This window comes from Cervus canadensis, chromosome 20, assembly GCF_019320065.1.
Source record: "Cervus canadensis isolate Bull #8, Minnesota chromosome 20, ASM1932006v1, whole genome shotgun sequence".
Lineage (NCBI taxonomy): Eukaryota > Metazoa > Chordata > Mammalia > Artiodactyla > Cervidae > Cervus > Cervus canadensis.
Window position 1 is genome coordinate 17383428 of NC_057405.1, and position 20904 is coordinate 17404331.

Sequence of the window (20904 nt, forward strand, 5' to 3'; positions counted from 1 at the left end):
TGCAATGGAACCACTACTTTCCTATTATTAACACACTGGAACAGTAACAAAGGCACACAAGTCTGTTCTTAATATCATGTGTGTCAAGGCTACAGGAGACCCCCTGCTTCATTGCCCAAACTAATTTTTATATTTTCTTATTCAAAGTCTTCTTCCTCAGGCGTAAACACTGACTTTGAAAAAACAATGTATCGATTCAAATCACCTGTGTGGTGCATAATATTGCACAGATTGCATTCACATATTGCATAATTTTCTAGAAAAACTAGAAAGTGATATGTGAAAAGAATAAGTAGGAACACTTACAAAAGAGCTCAGTTATTAAATATTTGGGGCAGTAATTGATACAAGAGCTTCAGTGTGTTTCCAACCCATCAGAAGCTGAGTGCAGCCAAGTGCTAACATATGTCAGAGGGTTATATGAAGTTAGGTCACAAGGAATCAACATAGGGAGAATGCTTGCTGAATTGATGACATAGGAAAAAGTGTCTAAAGTAGGTAATACTGGAAACAGAAATTATAAGCCAAACAAACTTCCCACAGATGAAAACACTGAGGGTCTGTTACCAATTTCCTTGCTTACCAAAACAGAACTATCGTTCAGTACTTAGCCCAAGAGTTAAGTAGTCTGAGAAACTTTAAATGACAACTCTATTTAGGAATAATTTGTCACTGCACAGTTACCTCTATTATGAAAAGATCTCTGCCCTGTTCATTTTGCATCCTACAGTACTTGCCTTTTCCTCCAGAAAGATTTTTTCTTTTGTTTTCATTGCCCCGTATGTTTCTACATGATGGAAGTTACGGCTTTAAATGACAACTCTGTTTAGGAATAACTTGTCACTGCACAGTTACCTCTCTTTTGGCAAGATTTCTGTCCTGTTCATTTTGCATCCTACAGTACTTGCCACTTTGCATTTGATAAACGTCTGTTGGCTAAAGAATGAATATTGGCACATTACAACTAGCCAAAAGTTATGATAAAAAAAGCATGGTCCATATCTGATGAGCAGTAAGTTGATTTTGACTGGCGATTGTGAAATACACACTTAAAAATAAGTCCATGAATCTAGGATGTTGCAATATTGTAAATAGCTCTGAATGCCGGGAAGAGTAATTTATACCTAACCTGGTCAAAGCAGACAGACTTCAGAGATATTTTACGTGAAAGGTGGCATTCTTAAATCCCAACCAAAGATAGTGTTAGCTTAAGACCAGTCCACAGGCATTGATTTTATTTTAATATTTTAATGCAACTTATATTCAGATAACTATAATGTTACCTGTTGATATAATTCAGGATTGATAGTATTTAATTGCAGATTGTGAACATCAAAAAACAGGAAAAAAAAGTGGAATTTGTACAGAGGAAACCTTAAGGAATTGGCTATGAAATGGAGAAGAAGAATATTTTCTTAATCTTATGTGGTGAAATGTACAAATACTGACAAAAATTTTCACTGATGTGTAGGACTTTGAAGTCCTTCCTGATTTCCATTTGTCCATCAGAAAATAACAAAGTCATCTGTTCTTGGCTGGGCAGGTGTGTTGAGAAAACTGTAGGTAGAATTTGATAAATCATAAATGTCTGTAGAGGGAGAAATGAGACCAGTGATAGTAAATAAGGTGATGAGGACCCAGTTAAGTTTAGAAAACACGCATTCCAGACTGAAATGATACTTCTCTAATTCTTTGCCCTCTGCCCCCCCCACCCCCCCCGCCCCGCCCCTGGGAAGTCAATAGCTACTGTGATATCAGGGCACAAAATAGAATACAGAATATGTGAACACTTGCGTCTTGTCATGTTAGCTACATACACTACTTTTCCCAAAATGTCTTACCCTGAATAATTTCATGTTAATATGAAAAAGAGACATTTTGCACAAGATTTGAAAGAATGAATGAAATGAAACAATGAAGCAACAGATATATTTACAGATAGATATAATTATATACATAAATTACATATAGTTATTTCAGTCGCTCAGTCTTGTCTGACTCTTTGCCACCCCATGGACCGCAGCATGCCAGGCTTCCCTGTCCACCATCACCAGCAGGGAAGCCTGGCGTGATGTGGTTCATGGGGTTGCAAAGAGTCAGACATGACTGAGTGACTGAACTAACTATACATAAAGCTCTGAAGGTCTGTGCAAGTCACGAGATCTTATTGCTTATCCACACACATAACCACTTACAAAGGCAACATCCAGGCCCACAACTTCCATAGATCCTGCCAAATCCTACTTCAGCATCTTCTACTCTTGAACCAGCTGTGCCTTGATGAGGATCACCCACTTCTGCCAGACATCTCCATCATCAAAGTTGGAGGCCTGGAGGCCTGGGGAGACCTGTCCATCCTCACAAACTATAGTTCATCTTATAAGACCCAGGTTATGGTCACTTGTCTTGTTTCATCTGCATCTTTTCTTCCTGATCACTTCCTTTTAAGATTTAAGTTTCCTGTACCAGAGCCAGATGCAGCAAACTCATATGGACCCACATAACCAGCTCACACAAGTGGGTAGAGCCCAGTCACCCAATAAACCACACACTGCTCTGCTCGACTCCTTGACTAAAATAAGCCTCATGTAGTGTTGATAGTTTCCACAGCAGGCATAATTGCAAAGAAATTTCATAGTTCAGGTAGCAGAATGATGGAAGTGGCCTATGGACTGGGCAGAGAATGAATATGAACTACACTTCATGAAAGACTCCAGCAATAGTCAAAATGCATTGTTTTCTTCCTTAATTGTAACTCTCTTCAAAGTTATGCAAACTATAACTACTTTCATCTCAAATGTTTTACTTGTATATGTGCATATGCTCATATTTTAAGTTGATTTTTTTATCTTTCCTTCTATATCACCTCTTCCTGTCCTGCCAGTGTACATAGATTAAAACTTCTACATGTGGAATGGCTCGCTATCTCACAAACATTAAATAAGCACTATGTTTGACCTACCACTATATATTTATGCAGTAGCAGTATGCTGTTCATATAGTAAAACAATAAACTTTAAAGAATTAACATTGTGTTATGTTAAAATTTTATGGAAATTTTAAGAAAATAAATAGAATATTACTCACATGTAGACAGTAGTTTATATGCCATTGATGGTTTCAACTTCACCAGTTACAAAATAAATATAGGAAGAAAGCTTTTTAATAATTATTGTGTGTATATATATAGATACTGTGGTAAAATAGATCAACATATTTAGCTTTAAAACTATGTTACATGGAAGTATATGCAAAAAGTTTTTAAGTGTTGATGGCATTTTCCATCTAAATAATTAAAGAAATTGGCAAATACAAATCACAGTTATTAAATAGGGAGGAAAGTAAAAACTACCTAAGACATTTCATATGTATTTAACATAATTGCATTCTATCAAGTAATGGGAAAAAAGGTAAATTGAGGCAGGTAGCATGGCCTAATCAATCTTCTCCCCAAACAAATGTTCTAATTTTAAGATTCTCTACACTATGAAGATATGAAATCTCTATGAAAATTATAGATACCAAGGGAAAGTTTAATGCAAACGTGGACACAATAAAGGAGATAAATGGAATGGACCTAAATGAAACAGAAGATAAGAAGTGGTTGCAAGAATTTACAGAAGAACTATATAAAAAAGATCTTCATGAACCAGATAACCATGATGGTCACTCACTTAGAGCCAGCCATCCTGGAATATGAAGTCAAGTGGGCCTGAGGAAGCATCACTGGGAACAAAGCTAGTGGAGGTGATGGAATTCCAGGTGAGCTATTTCAAATCCTAAAATATGATGCTGTGAAAGTGCTGCACTCAATGTGACAGCAAAATTGGAAAACTCAGCAGTGTGGAAAAGGTCAGTTTTTGTTCCAATCCCAAAGAAAGGCAATGCCAAAATGTGTTCAAACTACTGCAGAATCACACTCACCTCACATGCTGGCAACGTAGTGCTCAAAGTTCTCCAAGCCAGGCTTTAGCAATACATGGACCATGAACTTCCAGATATTTGAGCTGGATTTAGAAAAGGTAGAGAAACCAGAGATCAAATTGCCAAAATTCGGTGGATCGTAGAAAAAGCAAGAATTTCAGAAAAACATCTACTTCTGTTTTATTGACTATGTCAAGGCTTTTGACTGTGTGGATCACAATAAACTATGGAAAATTCTGAAAGAGATGGGAATACCAGACCATGTTACGTGCCCCCTGAGAAATTTGTATACAGGTCAAGAAGCAATAGAACGGGCATGGAACAACAGAATGGTTCCAAATTGGGAAAGGAGTACATGAAGGCTGTATATTGTCACCCTGATTATTTAACTTATATGCAGAGTACATCACATGAAATTCCAGGCTGGATGAAGCACAAGCTCTAATCAAGATTCCCAGAGAAATATCAATAATCTGAGATATGCAGATGACACCACCCTTATGGCAGAAAGAGAAAAACTAAAGAACCTCTTGATGGAAGTGAAAGAAGAGAGTGAAAAAACTGGCTTAAAACTCAATATTCAAAAAGCAAAGATCATGTCATCTGGTACTATCACTTCATGGCAAATTGTTGGGGAAACAAAGGAAACAGTGAGAGACTTAATTTTTGGGGGCCTCAAAATCACTGCAGATAGTGACTTCAGCCATGAAATTAAAAGACGCTAGTTCCTTGGAAGAAAAGCTATGACCAACCTAAACAGCATATTAAAAAGCAGAGACATTACTTTGCTGACAAAGGTCTATCTAGTCAAAGCTCTGGTTTTTCCAGTAGTCATGTATGGATGTGAAAGCTGGACTGTAAAGAAATTGAGTGCTGAAGAATTGATGCTTCTGTGCTATGTTTATGGAGGAGACTCTCGAGAGTCCCTTGGACGCAAGGAGATCCAACCAGTCTATCCTAAAGGAAATCAGTCCTGAATATTCATTGGAAAGACTAATGCTGAAGCTGACACTCCAATATTTTGGCCACCTGATGTGAAGAACTGACCCACTGAAAAAGACTCTGATGCTGTGAAGGTTGAATGCAGGAGGAGAAGGGAATGACAGAGGATAAGATGGTTGGATGGTGTCACTGGCTCAATGGACATAAGTTTGAGTAAGCTTTGGGAATTGGTGATGGACAGGGAGTCCTGGCATGCTGCAGTCTATGCAGTCAGAAAGAGTTGGACACAACTGAGTGAGTGAACTGAAATGATGCTAAGAAGTTGAATGGTTACTAATCATGTATCATTCTACTTTGCAGACTATATTTGCTACACAAATACCAGAAAACTGTACCTCTGTTATTGTGAGAGCAGTCTAGCTGTGTTTCACAAGTTAAAATAAATAAATAAATGCAAGCCAAACATTAAAAATTTCTGTTTTCAGTCTTAATCATCTGCTGAGCAGGGCACACCTCTGCTGAAGATTGTGAGCTCTGAAGGACATCTTTCTAAAATATGAATGCCTTCTTAATCCTTCTGTTTGTTATGGAAACTAGAACTCCTAAGCTGAACATTAGGGTGGATATGAAACTGTCAACCACATCAGAAGGTGATTTTGTGTGATTTATTTCAAGGATGACCCCTTTCACAAGCTGAACTCTCCCACTACTGTCATAGAAACTTATGGGGACTTAAGATTCCTTATTTTGTTTCACCATTAAGAAAGTACCACAAGTTATATTTTTTGTGGTAACGAAGGAGACTATTCATAATTATCTGAAAAGTTATTAAGATAGTCTTTCTTTTTTCAACTACATGTTTTTTTGTGAGCCCAGATTTTCTTCATATACTTTGAACAAAACAATACACAACAACTGACAAATGCCAAATAGATACAAGGATTTAGCTGCCTTCACTTAAGCTGTTCATTGTGTACTAAAAGCTTCAGTCATGTCCAACTCTTTGTGACCCTGTGGACCATAGCCTGCAAGGCTCCTCTGTCCATGGGATTCTCTAGGCCAGAATACTGGAGTGGGTTGCCATGCCCTCTTCCAGGGGATCTTCCCGACCCAGGGATGGAACCTGTGTGTCCTGCATTGGTAGGTGGATTCTTTACCCCTGAGCCACTTGGTAAGACCTCACTTAAAGTAGACATTGAATAGATTTGCAAAAATTTTTAAGTGTTTGTTTCTTTTGTTATGGAAAGCAGTTATTTTTTTAAGAATGCTATTGGTGACAATACATTTGGATACATACTTTCATCTATAAATGAATGAGTTTAGTTTTAATTTTTATCTATCTTAGTTTTGAATATAAAGACTATAGAGGGAAAAAAAAAGACTGGCTGACCTTTCAGTAATTTTCCAAGAATATAAACAGATCCTGGCATCAAAATGCTTATGATCCTTTCTTTTGTCCTGTTGGTTGATTGATCTGCCTTTACCTGTGTCACACCACCTTAAATATGGCAACTTTAAAGTATATGTTGATGTAGAGTTAGGCCAATCCTTTCAGTTTCTTTTTCTTCTTCATCAATTCCTTGTGGAGTTGGTAAGGAAGGTGAAATTTACCTTATATTTCAAATACTTGAGCATTACTTGAGTTTGCACTTCCATATGTACATGCATCACCAACATAATAAAATAAATGAAAATATATATGTAATTAAGAAATGCACACTAACAATATGATTGTATATTACAACTCGGATCATTTACAAATTCTAATTTCAGATTCTTTAGCTCATCAACAACAGGGTTTGATCATGACCTATGGAAAAGAAAAGAAGCTAAAACAAGATTACCGATATATAGAATATCACAAAGAAAAGATTATTAATCTAAGAAGCATAAAGGGTTCACATAAATGTTCATTAAAACACAGTATTTAAAAGCAAATAAAAGATTCCTTAATACTGTATTTAAGCATAATGGCAAGAATGCTAGCAGGAATGTAGGCTCAAAACTAAAGTATGCCAGAGAAAATTTGTATGCCAGAGATATGTATAAAATTGTCTATAACAAGATTATGTAAATGCAGAAATATTATTCACATATATATATATATATATATATATATATATATATTCTTTCTCTGTCTCTGTCTCTCTGTCTCTGTCTCTCTGTCTCTTTCTCTCTCTCTCTCTCTCTCGCTCTCTCTCTCTCTATATATATATATATCTATCTTTGTATTTCCCCAGTGGCTCAGTGGTAAGAAATGTACCTGCCAATGCAGTAGACATGGATTCAATCCCTGAGTCAGGAAGATCACCTGAAGAAGGAAATAGAAACCAACTACAGTACTATTGCCTGAGAAATACCATGGACAGAGGAAGCTGGTGGGCTGCAGTCCATGGCATTGCAGAAGAGTTGGACATGACTTAGAAACTAAACAGCAGCAGTGTATCATTACATTAAGTAAACACGAATGAGAAATTTTCTCAAAATAAAATGTATAATTAAAAAGACACAGAGGAATAGAATATACTAATAAACATATACCAGATACTGAATTTAATACAATCTTAGTCTCCAAAACTCTTATGATTGCCTGTGTTTATCTGTACATCTACTTTTTCACAAAATCTTATACATAATCATATATATTATGGATAGAAGCATAATTTTTATTCCAAGATATTTTTGTTTTGGAAAATATAACTAGCATGACTTTTGATTGATCTATTCACAATAAAAAAGAAACAATTATCTGTTTCATTTAAAAAATAACTTAAAAATAAGTATGTCTTAGAATTTCATACCTGAAATGGAGCTTCATGTTTTTTAGCCCATTTATTTATTTACTTATGTGTGCATTTATTCATTCATTTTCCATTCTTTTGTGGATGCCTACATTTATTAAAAATATAAAATATGTGTCAAGTATTGTTCTAATTTCTAGGGGTACTGCAGAGGACAAATAAGCAAAACTATTTTTAAAGGGGTTACGTTTTGTAGGGAGAGGCAGAGAACTTAAAGATAAGTAAAATCTATAGTATAGGTTCAATTCAGTTCAGTCACTCAGTCGTGTGTGAATCTTTACGACACCATGGACCACAGCACGCCAGGCCTCCATGTCCATCACCAACTCCCGGAGTTCACTCTAACTCACGTTCATCGAGTCAGTGATGCCATCCAACCATCTCATCCTCTCTTGTCCCCTTCTCCTCCTGCCCTCAATCTTTCCCAGCATCAGGGTCTTTTCAAATGAGTCAGCTCTTCACTTCAGGTGGCCAAAGTACTAGAGTTTAAGCTTCAACATTAGCACCTCTAATGAACACCCCGGACTATTCTCCTTTAGGACGGAATTGTTGGATCTCCTTGCAGTCCAAGGGACTCTCAAGAATTTTCTCCAACACCACAGTTCAAAAGCATCAATTCTTCAGCGCTCAGCTTTCTTTATAATCCAACTATTACATCCATACATGACCACTGGAAAAACCATAGCCTTGACTAGATGGACCTTTGTTGACAAAGTAATGTCTCGGCTTTTTAACATGCTATCTAGGTTGGTCATAACTTTCCTTCCAAGAAGCAAGTGTCTTTTAATTTCATGGCTGCAATCACCATCTGCAGTGATTTTGAAGCCCAGAAAAATAAGGTCAGCCACTGTGTCCACTTTTTCCCCATCTATTTGCCATGAAGTGATGGGCCTGATGCCATGATCTTAGTTTTCTGAATGTTGAGCTTTAAGCCAACTTTTTCACTCTCCTTTTTCACTTTCATCAAAAGGCTTTTCAGTTCTTCCTCACTTTCTACCATAAAGGTAGTGTCATCTGCATAGCTGAGATTATTGATATTTCTCCTGGCAATCTTGATTCCAGCTTGTGCTTCCTGCACCCCAGCATTTATCATTATGTACTCTGCATATACGTTAAATAAGCAGGGTGAAAATATACAGCCTTAACATACTCCGTTTCCTATTTGGAAGCAGTCTGTTGTTCCTTGTCCAGTTTTAACTGTTGCTTCCTGACCTGCATACAGGATTCTCAAGAGGCAGGTCACTTGGTCTGGTATTCCCATCTCTTGGACAGTTTTCCATAGTTTATTGTGATCCACACAGTCAAAGGCTTTGGCATAGTCAATAAAGCAGAAATAGATGTTTTTCTGGAACTCTCTTGCTTTTTCAATGATCCATCTATAGTATATAGATCAGTTATACATTCTATGAGGAAAAAGCAGGAGAGGAATATATAGAATGAAGAATAGAGTGAGGATTTTGTTTTGTTTTGTTTGTTTGTTTTTTTAATAGAAAAATTAGGATGCTCTGTGACTAGTTAACCTTTGAAAAAACACCTGGAAGAGATGCATCCAGTTTCAGTTAAACTCTCCCTGATTATATCTTCTTCAACTGACTTTTCAGTTAACTTTAATAACAAGCGATATAGTATATTTCTGGATAGTTCATGTCAAATAATTTTGGAAATATCCATTTGTTAGTGTTGTCCTTCCTTATTGTAGGGTGAAAAGCCTGTTTGTTGTATGTCATCTCCGTTGATTCCAACCTACACTCCTGGGAATATGAAGAACAAATATAAAATGCATTTATGTGGTGGTTCTTCAAGTCCTGTTTCCTTGAATCTTCTTGAATTACTCTTCTATCCATTATTCCCCTTGCCATGGGATTTCAAGATGTATTTCTTTGGTTGATCAGTTGATTGATTGCTGTCCCTTGACTTCTATTAAGTCTAAGTTCCAAAAATGATTGTACTGCTCTGGATAATAGTATAAGCTTGAAGACTAGAGTGGGATCAGTACTTCTCTTGCTCTAGATTAAGATTTCAGAAAATTGCCTAATTTTCTGAAATATATATAGTGATTTATTTGTATTTTTTAGAATACTAAAGTATCTTAATTTTCTTCACATATATTGATATTTAATCATTTATTTTCTATTTTTAATATAGTATGGTGCTTCATGTGTTTTAATATTATTCTTATTAATTGTATCTTGTTTTTTAACTGATCATTGAAATATTTTAAGGTCTTTTGGGACCATGACATTATGTCCAATGCATTCATTATTTTTCCCATTCCTTTAATCAAATACAAGTATCCTAAATATTTTATCAAAATATTTGAAAACATCTTACCAGAAAGAGTAAATACAATCATGTGATACATTTGTGTGCTGGACTGATCTCTCTAGAAATAGCTTTCCATGAGAGTAGATCAGAACATTATAGATATCACTAGTTATAAAATAATTCTGGCATTTTTCTATCTTATCATTTATAGTTTATTGACAGATACTAATATTTTTACACATATTCGAATGCTGTCTTCTGATGAATATATAGCTAAATTTTGCAGAAAAAAAACAAATATTAATTTCAATGAATATGATGTAGTCCCATTAACATTGTTGGTTACTTTCATCACATTTTTCCTCCTAAGTTATCCTAACCAGACTCTTAATAAGTGAATCTATAATCTTGCCTAGGATAAAAATCATTTTGGGAAGTATATTGCTTAAGATGCCCACATAAATAATTAATTAAAATTTAAAAGTGTATAGTTATTTAATGATAAACATTAATTCATATATGGTTATATGAATTTACACAGAAATGCTTTCATGTTTGGGATTTTATGAGGTTATATTTCTACATTTTTCTGTAATAAGTGCCCAGGAGTGCCTTTATAATTTTATATATGATATATATATATATATATAATTTTAAATACATATATATGCATATATATAATTTTATATGCATGTACAATTTTTATATATATGCATATATAATTTTATAAATCAAAACCAGATAACCAAAAAAAAAAAAATCACCAAATAATTTTCCAGAGTGAATGTGGCATATTCAATTCCTACCAGCAATATATAAGTGATCCTGGTCACATACTCTCTTGTCAGTATATAGTTTTGTCACCATTTTTTCTTTTAGCCTTCCATTCTCATATCAGTCACGTGTATTGATATTTCCATTGCAGTTTGAATTTCCATTTTGCAGATGTCTCAGTTCAGTTCAGTTCAGTCACTCAGTCGTGTCCGACTCTTTGTGATCCCATGAATCACAGCACGCCAGGCCTCCCTATCCATCACCAACTCCCGGAGTTTACTCTAACTCATGTTCATCAAGTCGGTGATGCCATCCAACCATCTCATCCTCTGTCATCCCCTTCTCATCCTGCCCTCAATCTTTCCCAGCATCAGGGTCATTTCCAATGAGTCAACTCCTCACATGAGGTGGCCAAAGTTTTGGAGTTTCAGCTTTAGCATCAATCCTTCCAATGAACACCCAGGACTGATCTCCTTTAGGATGGACTGGTTGGATCTCCTTGCAGTCCAAGGGACTCTCAAGAGTCTTCTCCAACACCACAGTTCAAAAGCATCAATTTTTCAGCACTCAGCTTTCTTCACAGTCCAACTCTCACATCCATACATGACCACTGGAAAAACCATAGCTTTGATTAAACAGACCTTTGTTGACAAAGTGATGTCTCTGCTGTGTAATATGCTATCTAGGTTGGTCATAACTTTCCTTCCAAGGAGTAAGCGTCTTTTAATTTCATGGCTGCAATCACCATCTGCAGTGATTTTGGAGCCCCCCCCCCCCAAATAAAATAAAATAAAGTCAGCCACCGTTTCCACTGTTTTCCCATCTATTTGCCATGAAGTGATGGGACCAGATGCCATGATCTTAGTTTTCTGAATGTTGAGCTTTAAGTCAACTTTTTCACTCTCCTTTTTCACTTTCATCAAGAGACTTTTTAGTTCCTCTTCACTTTCTGCCATAAGGGTGGTGTCACCTGCATATCTGAGGTTATTGATATTTCTCCTGGAAATTTTGATTCCAGTTTGTGCTTCTTCCAGCCCAGCATTTCTCATGATGTACTCTGCATAGAAGTTAAATAAGCAGGGTGACAATATACAGTCTTGACATACTCTTTTCCTATTTGGAACCAGTCTGTTGTTCCATGTCCAGTTCTAACTGTTGCTTCCTGGCCTGCATATAGGTTTCTCAAGAGGCAGGTCAGGTGGTCTGGTATGCCCATCTCCTTCAGAATTTTTCACAGTTTATTGTGATCCACATAGTCAAAAGCTTTGGCATAGTCAATAAAGCAGAAATAGATGGTGGGTTTTTTTTTGTTTTTTTGTTTTTTTTTTCTGGAACTCTTGCTTTTTCGATGATCCAGCATATGTTGGCAATTTGATCTCTGGTTCCTCTGTCTTTTCTATAACCAGCTTGAGCATCTGGAAGTTCACAGTTCACGTATTGCTGAAGCCTGGCTTGGAGAATTTTGAGCATTACTTTACTAGCGTGTGAGATGAGTGCAACTGTGCGGTAGTTTGAGCATTCTTTTGGGATTGCCTTTCTTAGGGATTGGAATGAAAACTGACCTTTTCCAGTCCTGTGACCACTGCTGACTTTTCCAAATTTGCTGGCATACTGAGTGTAGCACTTTCCCAGCATCATCTTTCAGGATTTGAAATAGCTCAACTGGAACTCCATCACCTCCACTAGCTTTGTTCGTACTGATGCTTTCTAAGGCATTATCTGGGTTGTAAAGATATTTTTTGTACAGTTCTTCTGTTTATTTTTGCCACCTCTTCTTAATATCTTCTGCTTCTGTTAGGTCCATACCATTTCTGTCCTTTATCAAACCCATCTTTGCATGAAATGTTCCCTTGGTGTCTCTAATTTTCTTGAAGAGATCTCTAGTCTTACCCATTCTGTTGTTTTCCTCTTTGTCTTTGCACTGATCACTGAGGAAGGCTTTCTTATCTCTCCTTGCTATTCTTTGGAAATCTGCATTCAAATGGAAATATCTTTTCTTTTCTCCTTTGCTTTTCACTTCTCTTCTTTTCACAGCTATTTGTAAGGCCTCCTCAGACAGTCTTTTTTTTTTTTTTTGCTTTTCTTTTCCATGGGGATAGTCTTAATCCCTCTCTCCTGTACATTGTCATGAACTTCTGTCCATAGTGCATCAGGCACCCTGTCTATCAGATCTAGTCTCTCACTTCCACTGTATAATCATAAGGGATTTGATTTAGGTCATACCTGAATGGTCTAGTGGTTTTACCTTCTTTCTTCAATTTAAGTCTGAATTTTAGTGATATTTAATTTTGTTCATGCTCTTGTTTATTATCTGCATCTTCTTTTCACTGAAATTTCTCTCTATGTTATTTCCCATTTGCTAATTGGATTTATTTCAGTTTACAGAGTTTAGGTTTCTTTAGTTTCAAGAGTTCTTTATATATTCAATAACAAGTCTTTTTTTTTGGCTGTATGGTTTATAAATATCCTCTTCACTGTCTGTCCATTGACCCTCCCCCTATTTTTTTCCCCAGAATATTTTAAAGGTCAAATGTTTTTAACTTTGATGAAGTTCAACTTTTCATTTTTTTCTATGTTGGCTCATTCTAATGTTGGTATCTAATTTTCCTATCATCTAACTGTAGGTCCCAGAGATATGGTTTGATATATTTGGGTTAAAGATCCAAGACTTATGTCAATATTGTTTGCTTTATTTTATTTATTTGTTTGCTAATGGATTTCCACTTATTTTAGCATAATTTGTGGAAAAGGACATCTTTTCTTCATTAAACTGCATTTGAATCTTTGTAAAAATAATTCAGCACAGGATATGCATGGATATACTTTCATGCTCTTGATTCTTTTCCACTGACATATAAAAGTACCTATACGTTTATAATACCAGACAGTGTAATTACAACACATTTAACATAAGGCTTGAAACTAGGTAGAGACCATTTTCTTCTAATTTACAGTTTATCTTTTAAAAATTGTTTTAGTTTTTGAACTTACATTGATTTTATGTAAATTTTAGAATAATCTTAATCATACCTAAAAATAATATAAGAATAATCCTACATACGTACACAAAAAAACCTGTATGCAGACAACTATAAGACACTAATGAAAGAAATCAAAGATGACATAAACAAATGGAGAGGTATATCATGTTCTTGGATGGTGGTGCTAGTGGTCAAGAACCTGCCTGCCAATGTAGCAGGCATAGAAATGCAATTTCAACCCCTGGGTCAGGAAGATCTCCTGGAGGAGGACATGGCAACCCATCTCAGTATTCTTGCCTGGAGAATCCTATGGACAGAGGACCCTGGCAGGTTACAGTCAAGAAGGTCACACAAAGTCGGACATGACTGAAACAACTTAACATGGGCAAAGCAATCTACAGAGTCAATGCAATCCCTACTAAATGGCCAGTGACATTTTTCAAAGAACTAGAACAAAACTTTTCTCAATTTGTATGGAAACATAGAAGACTCCAAATAGCAAAATCAATCTTGAGAAAGAAAAACAGAGTTGGACAAATCAACCTACCAGGCTTCAGATTATACTACAAACTACAGTAATCAAAACAATATAGAACTGGAAACATAGATCAGTGACACAAGATAGGAATCCCAGAGATAAACTCAGGCACCTATGGGCAAAGGAGGAATGAATATGCAATGGAGAATGAATAGTCTCTTCAGTAAGTGGTGGTGGGAACATAGACAGCTACATGTAAAAGAATGAAATTAGAACACTTCCTAACACCATACACAAAAATAAACTGGAAATGGTTTGAAAGAAAGTGGAAGTAAAAGTTGGTCAGTCATGTCCGACTCTTTGTGACCCCATGGACCATATAGTCCATAGACTTCTCCAGGCCAGAATACTGGAGTGGGTAACTATTCCCTTCTCCAAGAGATCTTCTCAACCCAGGGATAAAACCCAGGTCTTGGGCATTGCAGGCAGATTATTTACCAGTTGAGCCACAAGGGAAGCCCAAGAATACTGGAGTGGGTAGCCCATCCCTTCTCCAGTGGATCTTCCTGACCCAGGGTTTCCTGCATTGCAGGCAGATTCTTTATCAAGTGAGGTATCAGGGAAGCTTGAAATTGGTTTAAAGACCTAAATGTAAGACCAGAAACTGTAAACTTTTAGAGGAAAATGTAAAACACTCATTGTCCGAAATTGCAGCAAGATCCTCTTTGACCCACCTGTTAGAGTAGTGGAAATAAAAAAAAAATATATTAAATAAAGGGGACCTAATTAAAAACTTTTGCACAGCAAATGGCACTTTAAACAGATGAAAAGATGATAATGAGAATGGAAGAAAATATTTACCAATGAATCAACTGACAAAGGAGTAATCTCCAAAATACATGAACAGTTCATGCAATTCAATATCAGGAAAATAAACAACCCAATTAAAAATAAATAAATAATGGGCAAAATACCTAAAGGAGACAAGCAAATGGTCAATAAACACATGAAAAAAAAAATGCTCAACGTTACTCATTATTAGAGAAATCCAAATCAAAACTAAAATGATGTGTATAGCCTCATACCAGTAGAATGGCCATAACCAAAAATATTCACAAACAATAAATGCTGGTGAGGGTGTGGAGAAAGTGAACCTTTCTTGCATTGTTGATGGGAATGTAAATTGATACAGCCCCTTTAGAGAAAAAGGCAGAATTCCTTAAAAAAAAAAAAAAAAAAAATAGAACTACCATGTGACCTAGCAATCCTGCTTCTGGGCATATGCCCTTAGAAAACCATTATTCAAAAAGACACATGCACCCCAGTGTTTATTGCAGCACTATTTACCATATAGGATATGGAAGCAACCTAAATGGTTGCTAACCTAAATCAAAAGAGAAACAGAAAAAGAAGACATAGTGCATGTATACAAAGGAATATTACCTGGCAGTAAAAAGGAAAGATATGGGGTCATTTGCAAAGACTTGTCATAGAGAGTGAAACAAATCAGAATGAGGAAAAACAAGTACCATACATTAATGCATGTATATGGAATCTAGAAAAATGTTTCTGATGGACATATTTGCAGTTCAGGAATAGAAATGTGGACACAGTTAACAGACTTGTGGCCAGAGCAGTGGAAGGAGAGGGTGGGACAAATTGAGAGAGTAGCATTGAGACATAGGTATTACCATATGTAAAATAGCTAGGGGGAAGTTGTTGTTTAACAGAGGGAGCTCAACCTGGTGCTCTGTGACAACCTCGAGGGATGAGATGGGGTGGGAAGTGGGAGGGATATATGTATACTTATGGCTGATTCATGTTGCTGTATGGAAGAAACCAGCACAACATTGCAAAGCAATTATTTTCCAATTAAAAATATATTAAAAAATAATCTTGTGTAATTGTTCCAATTGATTTTTTTCAATATTGAACCAGTCTTGCATTTCTGGAATAAAACCCATTTTCTCATAGTGAATAATTATTCTTATATGTTTCATTCATTCTGCTGATATTATGGTAAGAATTTTTGTCCCTATTAGCTAGGACATTGATATCTTTCTTTTTAAATGTTCTTTTATCTTCATTTTTGTGTACTTCTTTTATCTGGTTTTGATGTAATAATAGCTTCAGAAAATGAATTTTAAAATATCTCCCTTCTACTGTATCCTGAAAGAGATTGTACCGTATTGCTGTTAATCCTTCAAACAGTTGATGGAATTTTCCAGTGAAATCATTGGGGTCTGTGATGTTCTTTCATGGGTATTTTAAAATCAGGAATCTAATTTTCTTAATAGTTACAGAGATATGCTGATTATATAGTTCTTATTAAGTGGGATGTGATTGGTTTTATTTTTGTTGGTAATTTGTCTGTTTCATCATGACTGTCAAAGTGTACAGAGCTCTTTTTAGTATGCCCTAGTTATTCTTTTAGCATCTGTAAAGTTTGTCATGATATATCTTGTGTTGTTCCTCATATTTTGTAATTTCATACTCTCTTTTTTTAACTTTGTCAGTCTAGCAAGAAGGTTTTTTTTTCATTTTTTTTAAAATGTTAGTTATTTTTTCATGATATTCACTATTATTTTCCTGTTTATAATTTTATTTATTTCTGCCTTTATTTTTATTATTTCCTTGATTTGCTTGGGGTTTGCTAATTCTTCTTTTTCTAGGTTTTGAGGTTGAATGTTCAGAATATTGACTTGACACTTTTCATCTGTTTTCAATATATGTATTTAAAACTATAAATGATCCTTTCAACTTTGGCTGTTTCCACAAATTTGATAAACATTTTTTTCTTTTTAAATACATCTGTCTATCTATCTATATACACTGTTTTTTTAACATTGGAAGTACAGTTAATTTACAATATGATATTATTTTCATAACATCTGAAAACTTCTTGTTTGACTTAGCATTTCTCAGAATTTGCTAAGTCACCAAGGATTTGGAGATTTCCTTATAAATGCTGATTAGATTCATTTGATTGATGGTGTTGCTGTTGTTTAATCATTAAATTGTGTCCAATATTTTTGTGATCCCCATAGACTGTAACCCACCAAGATTTTCTGTCCATAGAATTTCCCAGGGAAGAATACTGGACTGTATTATCATTTCCTTCTTCAGGGGATCTTCCTGATCCAGTGACTGAACCTGTGTCTTCTATTGGTGATAAATTATCTTTCTGAAAATATCTGGTTTTATTCTTTATCTCAGAAAAATATTTTTTACTTGGTATTTGTTTATGGATTGACATCTTTTTTTTTTTTTTTTTTAATTAGGTAATTTAAAAATATTCTCCCACTTCCTTCTGGCTTCTGTTTTCTGCCACGAAGTTTGCTATCATTCAAATTGGTTTCCCCTATAGATAAGGTGTCATTTTCTCTTCTCCATGTATTTTATTTGTCTTTAGTTTTCAGGTAATATATGTAAGTAAGTAGTTATGAAGTGTCTTGATAGGGATTTTCTTTTGGTTTGATATTCAACTAATTTTTGAATAAATTGGTTTATGTCTCTTGCTAAACATAGGAAGTGTACTTTTTTTTTCTCTTCTGTTTGTGGAGTTCAATAAAAATAATTTCATATCATTTGTTATAGTTCCACAGGTTTTGAGGATCTGTACATTTTGTTTCTAGTCTACTTTCTTTTGTCATTCAGAAGAGATGATCTCAAACTTTCTGCCAATTCATTTATTTTCCTCTATTGCTTATATTATGCTGTTGAACCTACTTCAAATATCTCACATGTTTAGTTATAAAGTTTTCATCACATTCTGCTTTATATATTTTATGTCCTTTTAGAGACTTTCCAATTCATTGCCAATATTGTTTTTTTTTTTTTTTTTTTTTTGGTTTGTTTCCAGTGTGTCTATAATTATTTGTTGAAGCTGCAAGGCAGAATCATGAAGCTGCCTTTTCTTATCACATATATTTTTAAATTAATTTTTTATTTAAAAATCATGCCATCCCGGTCATCAAATACATAATATTAAAGGTCAAGTAGAACTTATATAGAAAAATTTAATGTCTGTTACTAGTTAACCTTGAGTTTCATGAGAGGAGTATAAAGCATGTGGCTATCAGTGACAATGTCAACTTAATCATTGTTTTTTCTTTGGATTATTTGTTTCTCTGAGATGCCAAAATAATTTTACATTAGTAAAAAAAAAAGTCAAGAAGTTAAAAAGTTCCTTCCCTAAAACAAAGTTTTGAACGATTATGCAAATTTTATTAGATTATGCATAATTTTAGATAGATGTAGCACACAGTTATACATTTGATCAAATATTATAAAAAGACAAAAAATTAGTTTCTCACATTTTGAAGAATAATAGAGTATCCCTCTGAATTTTCTTCTAATTGCATGTTTTGTTACTTTTCATAATATAGAAAAGTTTTGAGTTTTAGAAAAAAAACTAAAAAAATAATTTTAGTCAATTACTATGTACTCTTTTTATAATTGCAATCATGCCAAATTATGTAATTACCAAATATTACAGGTAGAAGCAATCATATACTGACAGCTTATATTTATGTAATTACCATGTGGACTTATAGAATTATGATACCTATGGATGTCAAAAATATTTTAGTATGACTGTTAACTCTTTCCAAGTATGAATCTAATTGAAGCATGTAATAAACATAGGAAAAGAAACAGAAACTCATCCTAGGATCTGCAGGTCAACTATTTAAATTTCTGTTTTGACACATCAGAATAAGAAAGAAAATTGAACCCAAATCAACAGAAGAATTAAATAATAAAAATAAGAACAGAAAATAATAAAAATATCAATAAAACATAAAATTAATGCATTTGATAAACTTCTAGCCAAACCATCTCCCTAATCACTACAAATACTATAGAATGAAAAATGATAATCAGAGAACAATGTGAACTATGTTTATGCCAATAAATTTTGTAGTATGCTTTTTTTGCCGAAAAACACAGTATCCATTCAAAAAGAAAGACAGAAGAAAAGAGAGCATAAGAGTGATACCTTATTGCAAAGTACAGACTTAAATTGTAGAAAGTAGAGAAAATCACTAGCCCATTCAGGTATGAACTAAATCAAATCGCTTATGATAACACAGTGGAAGTGGATTAGATCTGATAGAGTGTACAAAGAACTATGGACCGTAGTTCATGACACTGTACAGGAGGCAGTGATCAAAACAATCCCCAAGAAAAAAGAAATGCACAAAGGCAACATGGTTGTCTGAGGAGGCCTTACAAATAGCTGAGAATAGAAGAGAAGCTAAAGGCAAAGGAGAAAAGGAAAGATACACCCATTTGAATGCAGAGTTCCAAAGAATAGCAAGGACGGATAAGAAAGGCTTCCTCAGTGATCAATGCAAAGAGATACAGGAAAACAATAGAATGGGAGAAATTAGAGATCTCTTCAATTAGAAATAACAGGGGAACATTTCATGCAAAGATGAGCATAATAAAGGAAAGAAATATTACAGACCTAACAGAGGCAGAAGATATTAAGAAGAGGTGGCAAGAATGCACAGAAGAACTGTGCAAAAAAGATCTTCATGACTCAGATAACCACGACGGTGTGATCACTCACCTAGAGCCAGACAGCCTGGAGCGCAAAGTAAAGTGGTCCTTAGGAAACATCATTACGAACAAAGCTAGTGGAGTTGATGGAATTCCAGTTGAGCTATTTCAAATCCTAATGATGATGTTGTGAAAGTGCTGCACTCAACATGCTAGCAAATTTGAAAGACTCAGCAGTGGCCACAGTACTGGAAAAGATCAGTTTTCATTCCTATCCCAAAGAAGGGCAATCCCAAGAATGTTCAAACTACCACACAATTGTACTCATCTAACATGCAAGCAAAAGAATGGTAAAAATTCTCCAAGCCAGGCTTCAACAGTATATGAATCTTGAACATCCAGATGTTCAAACTGGATCTAGAAAGGAAGAGAAACCAAAGATCAAGTTGCCATCTTTCGTTGGATCATAGAAAAAGCAAGAGAATTCCAGAAAAAAAAAAAAAAAATCTACTTCTGCTTTATTGATTACTCCAAAGCCTTTGACAGTGTAGATCACAACAAACTGTAGAAAATTCTTCAAGATATGGGAATACCACACCACCTTACATGCCTCCTGAGAAATCTATAGACTGGTCATAAAGCAACAATTAGAACTAGACATGGAACAAAAGACTGGTTCCAAATGGGAAAGGAGTAGTCAAGGCTGTATATTGTCACCTTCCTTATTTAACTTACGTATAGAGTACATCATGAGAAATGCTGGGCTAGATGAAGCACAAGCTGGAATCAACATTGATGGGAGAAATATCAATAACCTCGGATATGCAGATGACACCACCCTTATGATAGAAAGTGAAGAGGAATTAAAGAGCCTCTTGATGAAAGTGAAAGAGGTGAGTGAGAAACCTGGTGTAAAACTCAAGCCTCATAGAACTAAGATCATGGCATCCAGTCCCATCACTTCACGGCAAATAGATGAGGAAACAATGGAAACAGTAAAAACTTTATTTCCTTGGGCTCCAAAATCACTGCAGATTGTGACTGCCGCCATGAAATTAAAAGATGCTTGCCTCTTGGAAGAAAAGTCATGACCAACCTACACAGCATATTAAAAAGCAGAGATATTACTTTGTCAACAAAGTTCCATTTAGTCAAAGCTATGGTTTTTCCAGTAGTCATGTATAGGTGTGAGAATTGGACCATATAGAAACCTGAGCACAGAAGAATTGATGCT

At 35.1% G+C, this 20904-nt stretch overlaps 1 long non-coding RNA gene across 1 annotated transcript in view; it reads right to left on the minus strand.

Moving 5' to 3' along the window:
- Positions 1-19793, minus strand: part of LOC122422801 — a 33528-nt gene extending 13735 nt beyond the window's left edge. The window contains exons 1-2 of the long non-coding RNA XR_006263965.1: positions 19636-19793; positions 3545-3577 (exon numbers count right to left, since the gene is read on the minus strand). This is a non-coding gene — a long non-coding RNA (uncharacterized LOC122422801). The remainder of the gene's footprint in view (positions 1-3544; positions 3578-19635) is intronic.
- Positions 19794-20904: the final 1111 nt, after the last annotated feature.